This window comes from Rattus rattus, chromosome 1 (assembly GCF_011064425.1).
Source record: "Rattus rattus isolate New Zealand chromosome 1, Rrattus_CSIRO_v1, whole genome shotgun sequence".
Taxonomy (NCBI): Eukaryota; Metazoa; Chordata; class Mammalia; order Rodentia; family Muridae; genus Rattus; species Rattus rattus.
The window spans coordinates 235,187,136-235,198,552 of NC_046154.1; positions in this window are offsets into that span (position 1 = coordinate 235,187,136).

Consider the following 11,417-nt stretch of genomic DNA (forward strand, 5'->3'; position numbering starts at 1 on the left):
TATCACTGAATAAAGTTGTGTTTCTTCTGAAAAATAGAAAGGAAATCCCAAGAATAAAGAAAACTTAATGTAAAAGGGATTGAAATTAATAATAAAATAATAAAGCTAAAAGGTTGCTTTGCGATCCAGAAAAGTAGTAACAGAAATTAAAAGAACAAGGGCAATGTCACATATAGCTTCTAAGGGATAATACCCACAGTTGTCCTCTGGCCCCCACATGCTTCTGCATACATGTGTATATTTTCCTGCATACACATAAACATACACAAAACAAAGAGAGAAAGAAAAGTGGCAATGTATTACAGAAACAGTGTTTTAATAATTTTTATGAACTTGGAAAGGAGAATTGGTATTCGATTAAATGTTAGAACTGAATACAGACAGAAATAAGGGATGCTATCAAAGGCTACAAACTTTAAAAATGGATGATATTGATCCTTCTTATTGAGAATAGCAATAATTCATTTTTAGTTAAAAATAACTTTGTTTAATCTTCTTTTACTATACATTGTTTCCAAATTTAATACATTCAATTTTTCTTACAATAGTTAAAAAAATATGTTCTATGTAACTTACAAGAAAGTAAAATTATGTTCAATCAACCCTGTATTAATACTCATCTTATATCTAGTTATTAAATTTCATTTACCTTTAAAATTTTTATTGTTTACATATATTATATCCACAACTACAGTTTCCCCTGTCTCCACTCCTCCCAGTGCCCCCCACCTCCCATCTCCCCTAGATCAATTCCCACTCCGTTTCCTTTCCAAAATTAGAAAAAGAACAGTCCTACCAGAGAGACCAGAGATATCAAGCAAGCATGGCCTAATTACCTAATAAGCCTAATAAGACTAGGTACAAACTCTCATATTAAGGCCTAAGACATCCTCCAATCCCATTGTTAAGAGTCCCACAAGAACCCCAAGCTACACAATCATAAGGTGTGTACAGAGGATCTAGATCCTACCCATTCAGGGTCCATGACTGCCATTTCAGTCTCTGTGAGCCCCTAGGAGACCTGCTTAGTTGATTTTGTGGGTAATGTTCTTGTGGTGTCCTTAACCCCTCTGCCTTCTAGAATCCTTCCTCACCCTCTGCTTCAAGAATCCCCTGGCTTTGTCTAGTGTTTGGCTGTAGTGTCTGTACATAGGCTCCTTCTCAGTTGCTAAGCTATGCCACCCTTATGATAACTGGGCTAGGCACATATCTACAAGTATAACAGAATATCATTAGGACTCATTTCTTTGCCTTTTTTCGTCAGTCACATTTGGTTCTATCCTGGGTCTCTGAGCTGACCAGCCTCTGGTTCCTGAAACTTCATAAAATGTCAGACATGGATTCCTTAGATCCACACCACAGTACATCATTTTTAATACATTTTTCAAACTCAAAACCATGTTGTTACTCAAGAAATTCATTAAATGTCTACTCATATTTAATAAATTAAATTGATTATCTTAGAAAAGTAATCATAATAAATGTAAGTAATTAGTGAAATTACTAATTACATTTATTGAGTACATCACCGCTCAAGACAACGTACCATGATCTGAAATTATACTAGATATATTTGTGATGTTTTACAAAGATTAATTTAGAAATGCAAAGGGAACTACCATTTAGATGAAAAACTATTATTAATTAACATATATAAAACTATTAGCCAGTCCTTTCGTAAACGTATATATGGAACAATATAAAATGAGGGGAAATGCATAAAGTAGAAGGATTCTTTTGTCTTTGCATTCAAGGTTCTATCCAGGTCACTACCCAGGCCAAGTAATGAAGCTTTTCATCTGTTTTTTCTTCTAGTAGTTTTAGAATCACAAGTCTTACACTTATGTCATTGACTCATTTTTCATTTGAATTTGTACATAGTGTGAGGCAAGGGTCAAGTTCCATGCTTCTACTGGAAACTGGCTTTCTTAATACTACTTATTGAAAAACTGATCTTTCCCCCATGTGTTCTTGATACTTCTGTGGCAAATCAATCAACTGTTTATATGTGTTTTTATTTCTCATCTCTCCATTCTGCTTCACTGGTTTGTGTTTTTCAATCAATACCATGGCATTTTAGTTGCTCTAGTTTTATAATATTTCTAATTTTCATATTTTCAGTACCCATTTTATATTCAACTTGGGGTGTTAACAAATAGTATTACAGGCTCCAGAGAGATGGCTTGCTATGTAGAAGTAACTAATAAGCAAACATTAGGACATGAGTTCAGGTTCCCAGCACCAACAAAAAAGCTAGGCATTGCTACCTGTACCTGCAAGCCCTATACTAAGCTGTAGATACAGGAGAATTTCTGAGGTTTACTGATCAGTCAAAGCCAAAACGCAGCAAGCTCCAGGTTCAACCTTTGCCTAGAAGGATAAGACAGAATGTGAAAGAGTGGGACACAAGACATCCTCCTATGACCTCTACACATGCATGCCATACATGGGCAAATGCAGACACACACACACACACACACACACACACACACACACACACACACACACATGCATGCACACATACACGATTTAAGTATCTTATAAAAATATTTTTATTAGTAACTCTAGTGTTGGGCTGTAGCCTCAACCAAAGAGAATTCAGAATGTATACTTGGTCACACTGGCATATTACGTTCATAGCCAGGAAAACAAAATGAAGGTACAGAAATGGAAATAAGGAACACAGGCACCCTGTCTGCTTACAGCTAGCAACTGTTATTTGGAGCATGATTCGAACAACTGGTCATACGTGTCTGGTTAACACTCCGTTATATGTCAACAGAGTCAGCTTTACATATAATTAGGCTACAGTTCACTGCACATGCACATTTTTAATGTTATTTTTTATGAGGGAGGGAGGGAGAGAGAGAGAGAGAGAGAGAGAGAGAGAGAGAGAGAGAGAGAGAAACCCAAATGTGTGCAGGTACCGATGGAAGATAGAAGAGAACACTATAGCTGAACACTATAGAGTTATAGGAAGTTGTGAACTCTGCTGGGAACTGAACTCAGATCCACTAGAAGAGCAGCAAATGCTCTTGGCCACTAAGTCATTTTTTCCAGCCACGATATAAACAAAAACATAAGGCAAACTGTCTTATAGAGACAACTTAAGAACACACGGTTCAAATCAGCAGAAAGTTCTTAGGATGCAATTCTTTTTCACCTCCCTCCCATATGTTCACAGACTAAATGACTCCACTTACATGAAATATTCAGAATATACACGTCTAAAACACCAGCAAGCAAAGAAATTACTGTTTTAGAGAGTCTATAGAAAGAGAAGATGGGTAAAAGCTCTGATGGTATTTGGAGTTTTGCTTTGGCACAATGAATATGTTATGTCTAAATTTCATAGTGCTGGAATATTCTATGTGTGGTACTGGGGAGAAAGCAACTAGTAGCCTTGGCCAGCTGTAACACTTGGGGTTACAATAATAACTGGCCTGGCAAAATAGATGTACTGATGAAATAATGATTCTACTGAGGTGGAAGTAATCAGCCACTCTCTGCACTCAAGTCCAAGTCTGTACAATGAATCTCATGTTTGGTACCGTCAACTGAATTGAAAAGAAAAAAAGAAAAAGAAAAGACCCATATATCTGGCTAGGTCATGGGCGCTAGGAAGGAACCTATTACTATTATTTTGCTAAATGGTCTTAGTAATAAACTTCCCCCTTAGCTGTTCTCTTTCTACCAATAGAGTAATGTATCTCTGAACCTTCATCAGAAAAGTTTCTTTTCAGCAGATAGTAACTAAAACAGGAATTAACAGTGGTTAACACACAAAGAATAATAAACTGTAGTGAACTTGACTCTAAAAGAGACATTTATATCATATTCTCTTCCCCAAATTCTCAGAGATCCTCGTGGAAGACGGGACAGATTCTAAGAGCCAGAAAGTGGTAGACATCTGCAATGAGACAATATTTGCTAGACACGACAGTGCCACTGGCATACTACCTGACACAGCTATGACTGTATGCAGAGTCCCTACACAACATAAAGCCAAATAAGAACATGAAGATAGCCATTGCTTTTCCTTAATTCATTGATATGTGAAAGACTGCAGGCTAGAGAGGGAGATGAGATGAAGTTTCACCCCTAGCCGAGGAGCTATTGACGACTGGCAGCCTCTGGTGGGAGAGAAAGTAGGGCTTCCTCAGGGATGTAGTCCCGTAGAAACTACTCACGCTACAGTACAAAATTCTACACACATGTACATGCAGACGGCACTAAGTAGACTTAAGAGTTAAAAAACAGAGTACATGAAGTTGGGTGGTAGGAAAAAATGGTAGAGTAGAGATGAGAGAAATTTGAGAGGAGGAAATGGGGACAGATTTGATCAAAACATGCTGATGTAAGTGTTTGGAATGATCAAATCACACCAGTCAACTGTGGATTAAAGAAAAGGAGGAAATTATACAAATAATTTCCCTCACTTTCCCTTAGATTGAGTTTTCATCTAGACCTGAAACAATATTAATGTCTGGTCATCTCCAAGCTATTCAGAACATTTCTTTCACATAAACACCGTTACATTTAGAGACACCATTGAATGTTCAGATATTATAAATAGCATGTGCCTTTAACTTTAAGTCTTCATGGTATGGGGTCTTTCCCACATTAATGAATTAAGGGGCAACAATGGATATCTTCATGTTTTTGTATGGCTGTCAGTTTTGCTTTTTCTCTCTGGACTCGGTTTTTTTCTTCTGGCTTGCATGTCTATTAGCCAAAACGAAGGCAATTGTCATTGGGACCACCCCTTGGCCTCCACTCCCATGATAAGATGTTGTGATGGCTCTCGAAGGAATCGATGTATTTACAGGGTATCCATTTCAAAGACTGGCTAATTGCTAGGCTGCACAAAGTGCACTCTCAAATCATAAACGGGAAGCCTGTTCCCAGGCTACAAAGCATGACCAAGTTGATTAGGACTCATAACTCACACTTGGGATACCTGAGCTTGATCCTCCAAGAAACAGCTGCCCTATAAAAAGCAGAACAGAGAATGTATATCACATGGTTCAGGAGCCATGGTCACAGCTCTGCAGCCACAATAAATGGTCCCTGACATGCCTGGAGAGGGCTACACTAGAAATGAAACAATAAGAGTAGAAAATAGCCTTTATTTGTCACAAAAACCAACACCCAACATCAAATTAAACTCCAGTCTACAGTGTGGAGAATCTGAAGAGCTGAAAATAGAAAATTCCTCAGCACATGCTAACCCTAGACATATGCTATACTTCAAGTGATAAAGCAACTAGTCCTGTGCGGTGACACATACCATGGAGTCGAAGACCACACCGTGCCCATTATAGATGTCCTGGCTCAAAAAAGGAAATGTGGCATCTAACCAGAATAAAAAAGGAAAAAGCACCAAGATAAAAGTTAAAGATGCCATTTAATCATGTGTGCCACTAGGAGAGACGCTATGGGAAAAGTATAGTGTAGCTTACAGGGGACTCTCACTCTGCAGAAACAAGGCATCCTGGATAAGTTTCTAGAGGAAGCAGAGACCATCTTGGATTCTATGTATTGTGGTACTCTCAGTAGAAGACTGTAAGGAAACACTACATAGCATAAGGTTAGCCACCTTGGCTTTGGAGTTGCCCAAAGTGGCTCTGAATCCTAACCTCATCCCCTTGATCTTGCCATCTATCAGATGTTTCTCAGTGGTCCCTATGTATGCAGATACAAGGAATAGTAGATGAGACAACTTCTCTGAAGCTCATCCCCATGGATTTAGAGAATAAGAAAGTTGGTAAAACAGAACTGGGCTTTCTGAGAGATGGAATACAATACAATTATAAATGGGAAAGATTCTTAGAGTTGTGGCCCTCTAAAGGCAAAGCAAAATGTAGGTGTGTGTGTGGAGAGTTAGAATGAAGAAAGAAGACATTTTTTTTAAGAAGCAGATTTTAGTGTTGAGAGTTCTGGTAAAAATGAAAAGAATCTTTAAAGAGAGCATTCTGGGATAGAGTCCCTACAGGTAAGGAAAAGTGATTTAATTCTATGAAGAAAATGAAAATATAAATCTTAAAAATATTTTACTGATGAGATCATGTTACAATCCATTTAAACTAGTTAAATTCCCCCTTAAATTGAGTTTTAATATGGATAAAACTATCTTAAAATTTATAAAATAAAATTAAAACTACTGGCCTTCTTCTAAAAGCTAAACAATAATATATGTTATCTATTATATAGTGATCGAATTAGTCAACTTATTAGTCAGCATACATTAACTAACTTTCCAATAAATTGGACTTTCCCTTCCTGTATGAGTTCAGATGCTTTCTTTTATGAAATATTTGAAATTATAAAACATCCCGTATATAATCAGGTAACCCTGATTCATTTAAGTTTTGGAGTTCTTAAAGAGTTGGAGAAGTTTGTTTCACTGATAGAGCATGCAGCCTCATTGAGAATCTTTTTGATGCCATTATCTGAGTTGGCAATTGGCATATAAAGTTCATACAAGTAGCAGGACAGTGATTCACTTAGAAAAGAAATGGCTATTTAAAGTAAGTATTAAGCAAATTGCTATGACTGTGTGTGGTTGAGGATTTGTGGAAGCAACTACCAGTAACCATCAAGTATTTAAACCTCTTTCTATATAAAGCTAATACTAGCATTAGGTAGTTCTAATACTGTTTGATGACTAAGACATGGTATGTCAAAAATGCACTTAGTTGACAAAATTTGTCATCATGCAGTTTAAGGAAGGTAGAAAGAAATTGTTTTGGCTGCTCCATGGGATCAGATCTGTCATAGTAAGGAAGGCATGGAGCCAAGAGGGTGAAGCAGCTGCTCACATTACGACCAGAGTCGGGAAGCACATGAATAGATGCTGGTGTTCTGCTGGCATTTCTTTTTTCCTTTTCCTTTCTTTCTGTCTGTTCTTTCCATCTGTTCTTGCTTCTTTCTTCTTTTTTTCCAGTTCACGATCCCAGCCCAACATAAAGTGATACTCACTTGAAAGTATTGGTCTTCCCCCCTCACTTAACCTCATCTAGGAATTCTCACAGCTGGGCCCAAATGTTTGTCTCCTAGATGAATTAGATTCCTGTCACATTGATGATATTAGCTTCCTCACCTGGTTGTAAAGATTACACACATAAAACTTCCTTATAGCATTATATCCTAGAGAGGCAATATTCTCAATTCTATCCTACTTTTGTTTCTGATTTCAGCTAACATCAGTCGTGATTGCAAAATGGCTGACAGTGTCCTAAGTAAGTGTATAAAAATAATATTCTCCAGGCACAGATGTCATAACTACTTCAGAGTACCCAGCACAATTGAGTATCCAACAAATATCTCTTGGACAATGAAGGTAGCAGCTGAATGAATAAAATGCTTAGACAATTGTCTGGTGAAAGCATAATTAAAGAAATACTGAAGAGCATTAGAAGCCAGACACATGACTCATACATGGAGGGGTCTCACCAAGCTTCTAACTGGAAGCATACTTCAAATAGTGAGGGCACAGAAACAGCATTTGAGGTACACAGTTGGCACTTTGCTTAAGATAAATGAAGTCATCAATTAAAAAGACAAACAATTTCAGAGTATCTTTCCATCTATCCCAAGTGGTTTCAATTTTGAGGTGTAAGGCTATCAGCTTTTAGGACCCTGGAAGTTTCCATGGAATGGTGTGCCCTTGAAGAATCTCAAATTGCCTCATGCAATAACAATTGTAGCTGTATAAAATAGTCAGATTAATAGGTCTGATTTAAAAGTTTTCCTACAATAAAAACATACATTTTTTAAAATTTCTGATGCTTGCTAAGAATTTTTCATATGTCAAGACCTTGTGCTAAGTATTTTCAAGTGATCCTTCAAAATCTTTCCAAATTAGGTACTATTTTGTGCTTTACAATTTATCCATATTACCTGTATTACCTGGGTAAGGAACATGGCTAAAATGGCCAGCAACTGAGTGTTAGACCTGGAATTCGACTATAATTCCATTGAAGTTCATTTTAGCTATAACCTTAGTTATAATCTTTAAGAAATAAATTACGTTAAATAAATAAGTGGTAACAGGTTTATTAAGAGATTAAGGCATTTTCATAGGTATCCAGTGCCTGGGAATTAAAAGCACCTCTGATTCTTTTTTGCACTTGACTATTTCCTAAATATTTTAAAAACAAAAAAACAGAAAATAATTTAGAGGTGTTATAAAATGGTTTTCTGAGAGGTATGGGAATATTATTTTAATGTTACTGAATACTGTAACTTTCTACTTTGTTATTAGTCTTCAATATGGCACTCTAGACATGAGAGAAATGATGATACCATTGAATAGTTCACTCCATCAAATCTTTAACTGTGGTTTATTGCTTAGTCTATGTTTCCTATGGTAATGGTCAAAACTCTTTGTTCTGAAAGAGAGAAAACCCAATCCAAACTGCCAAGATAGAGAGGAAATTTAATTTTCTTCAAAGAATTTAAAAGCCAGAAGGAAGAGACATTTAGCTTTTTGTTATACCCTGAGATGAGTGGCTATCCCTACCTTCTGTACAATGGTTTCTACAGCCAGATTTTTCAACATGTCAATCATATTTATGGTGACCACTGCACATGTATGCATATGCACTTGTCGACTGTAAGTGTGTATCTCCATGCATCTCTGTATCTAAATATAGTAAGGATATACAAGATTTAATCCTATTTAGTTTCAAGTAACAGTACAGTATTTTCACTATCATCTGCATATTAGGTACACAAATTTATTGATCCTACAAGTAAAATATCGGATTTTTTAATAACACCTTTCTACTTTTCCTATTCTTTTTCCATGATAACTATCACTACCTCTTCTTATCAATTTGAAGCACTCAGCTTCCATATGTAAGGGAGATGGAGTGGTGCTCAGCTCAGTGTCCTCCAGGATGATCCACATTTTTAGCCATGGCAGGATTTCTGTCTTTTGTAAAGTAGACACTATTCCTCTATATATTTCTTATTTAATTCTTCTGCTGATTTTCTTTGCACACTATGATTTTTCCCATATCTGTGCTTTTATGAACAATGCTGCAATGAGTATGAGGGTGAAATGTTTTTTAGATATTGATTTTATCTCTTCTGAGTCAGTGCCACAAACCGAGACCACTGTTTCTAAGGTTCTTTTGTAACTGCCATACTCTTCTCTAAGGTGGTTTCCAACTGTGCATTGCCACCAGTAATGGCACAGGTGTTCCATTTTATTACACTCCTCTTGCTTGGTTGGTTTGACCAAGAGGTGCATGCATGTGTGTATCTGTATGTTTACTGCCCCACTTGTCTCCAGTAAGCTGAGCTTCATCCAAAAGTGAGTCAACTCTCTGTGAAATGCCTGTAAGAATTCTGAGCAATCAGACAACTAAAGGAAGCCAAATGGATACAAATTGGAAGGTAAGAAGTCAAAATATTACTATTTGCAGATGATATGATAGTATACTTAAGTAACCCCAAAAGTTTTACCAGAGAGCCACTAAGTCTGATAAACAACTTCAGCAAAGCGGCTGTATATAAAATTAACACAAACAAGTCAGTAGCCTTCCTCTACTCAAAGAATAAACAGGCTGAGAAAGAAATTAGGGAAATGACACTGTTCACAATAGACCCAAATAATGTAAAATAACTCGGTGTGACTCTAACCAAGCAAGTGAAATATCTGTATGTCAAAAAATTCAAGTCTCTGAAGAAAGAAATCAAATATCTCAGAAGATGGAAAGATCTCCCATTTTCATGGATTGGCAGGATTAATATAGTAAAAAATGGCTATTTTACCAAACACAATCTACAGATTCAATGCAAAATTCCAACACAATTCTTCATAGAGTTAGAAAGAGCAATTTGCAAATTCATCTGGAATAATAAAACAAACAAACAAAAAATGTATATCGAAAACTATCCTCATCAATAAAAGAATTTCTGGAAAAATCATCATCCCTGACCTCAAGCTATATGACAGAGCAATAATGATAAAAACTAAATGGTATTGGTACAGAGACAAGCAGGTAGATCATGGAATAGAACTGAAGACCCAGAAATGAACAAAAACACCCATGGTCACTTGATCTTTGACAAAGGAGCTAAAACTATCCAATGGATAAAAGATAACATTTTCAACAAATGGTGTTGGTTCAACTGGAGGTCAGCATGTAGAAGAATGAATTGACCCATTTTTATAGCCCTGTACAAATCTTAAGTCCAAGTGGATCAAGAACCTCCACATCAAACCAGATACACTCAAAATGTTAGAAGAAGAAAAAAATAGGGAAGAGCCTCAAACACATAGGCACAGGGGAAAAATTCCTGAACAAAACACCAATGGCTTATGCTCTAAGATCAAGAATCAACAAATGGGATCTCATAAAATTATAAAGCTTCTGTAAGGCAAAGGACACTGTCATTAGGACAAAATGGCAACCAACAGATTAAGAAAAGATCTTTAACAAGCCCACATCTGATGGAGGACTAATATCCAATATATACAAAGAACTCAAGAAGTTAGATTCCAGAGAGCCAAATAACCCTTTTAAAAATGGGGTACGCAGCTAAACAAAGAATTCCCAGCCGAGGAATATCGAATGGCTGAGAAGTACCTAAAGAAATGTTCAACATCCTTCGTCATCAGGAAAATGCAAATCAAAACAACTCTAAGATTCCACCGCACACCAGTCAGAATGGCTAAGATCAAAAACTCAGGTGACAACAGATGTTGGCAAGGATGTGGAGAAAAAGGAATACTCCTCCATTGTTGATGGGATTGTAAACTGGTACAACCATTCTGGAAATCAGTCTGGAGGTTCCTCAGAAAATTGGACATAGTACTACGTAAGGACCCAGCTATACTGTTCCTGAGCTTATACTCAAAAGATACTACAACATATAACAAGGACACATGCTCCACTATGCTCATAGAAGCCTTATTAATAATAGCCAGAAGCTGGAAAGAACCTAGATGCCCTTCAACAGAGGAATGAATTTTAAAAAATGTGGTACATCTTCACAATGGAGTACTACTCTCTTATCAAAAGCAATGACTTCATGAAATTCATAGGCAAATGGATAGAACTAGAAAATGTGATCCTGAGTGAAGTAACCCAATCACAAAAAACACATATGGTATGCTCTCACTGATAAGTGAATATTAGCCCAAAAGCTTGAATTACCCAATGTACAATCCACAGACCACATAAAACTCAAGAAGAAGGAAGACCTAAATGCAGATGCTTCTGTCCTTCTTAAAAGGGGGAATAAAAATATGCATAGGAGGAGATATGGAGACAATTTTGGAGCAGAGACTGAATGAATGGACATTCAGAGCCTGTCCCACCTGGGGATCCAGCCCATATCTATGCAGCCACCAAACCTAGACAATATGGATGAAGCTAAGAAATGCATGCTGACAGGAGCTT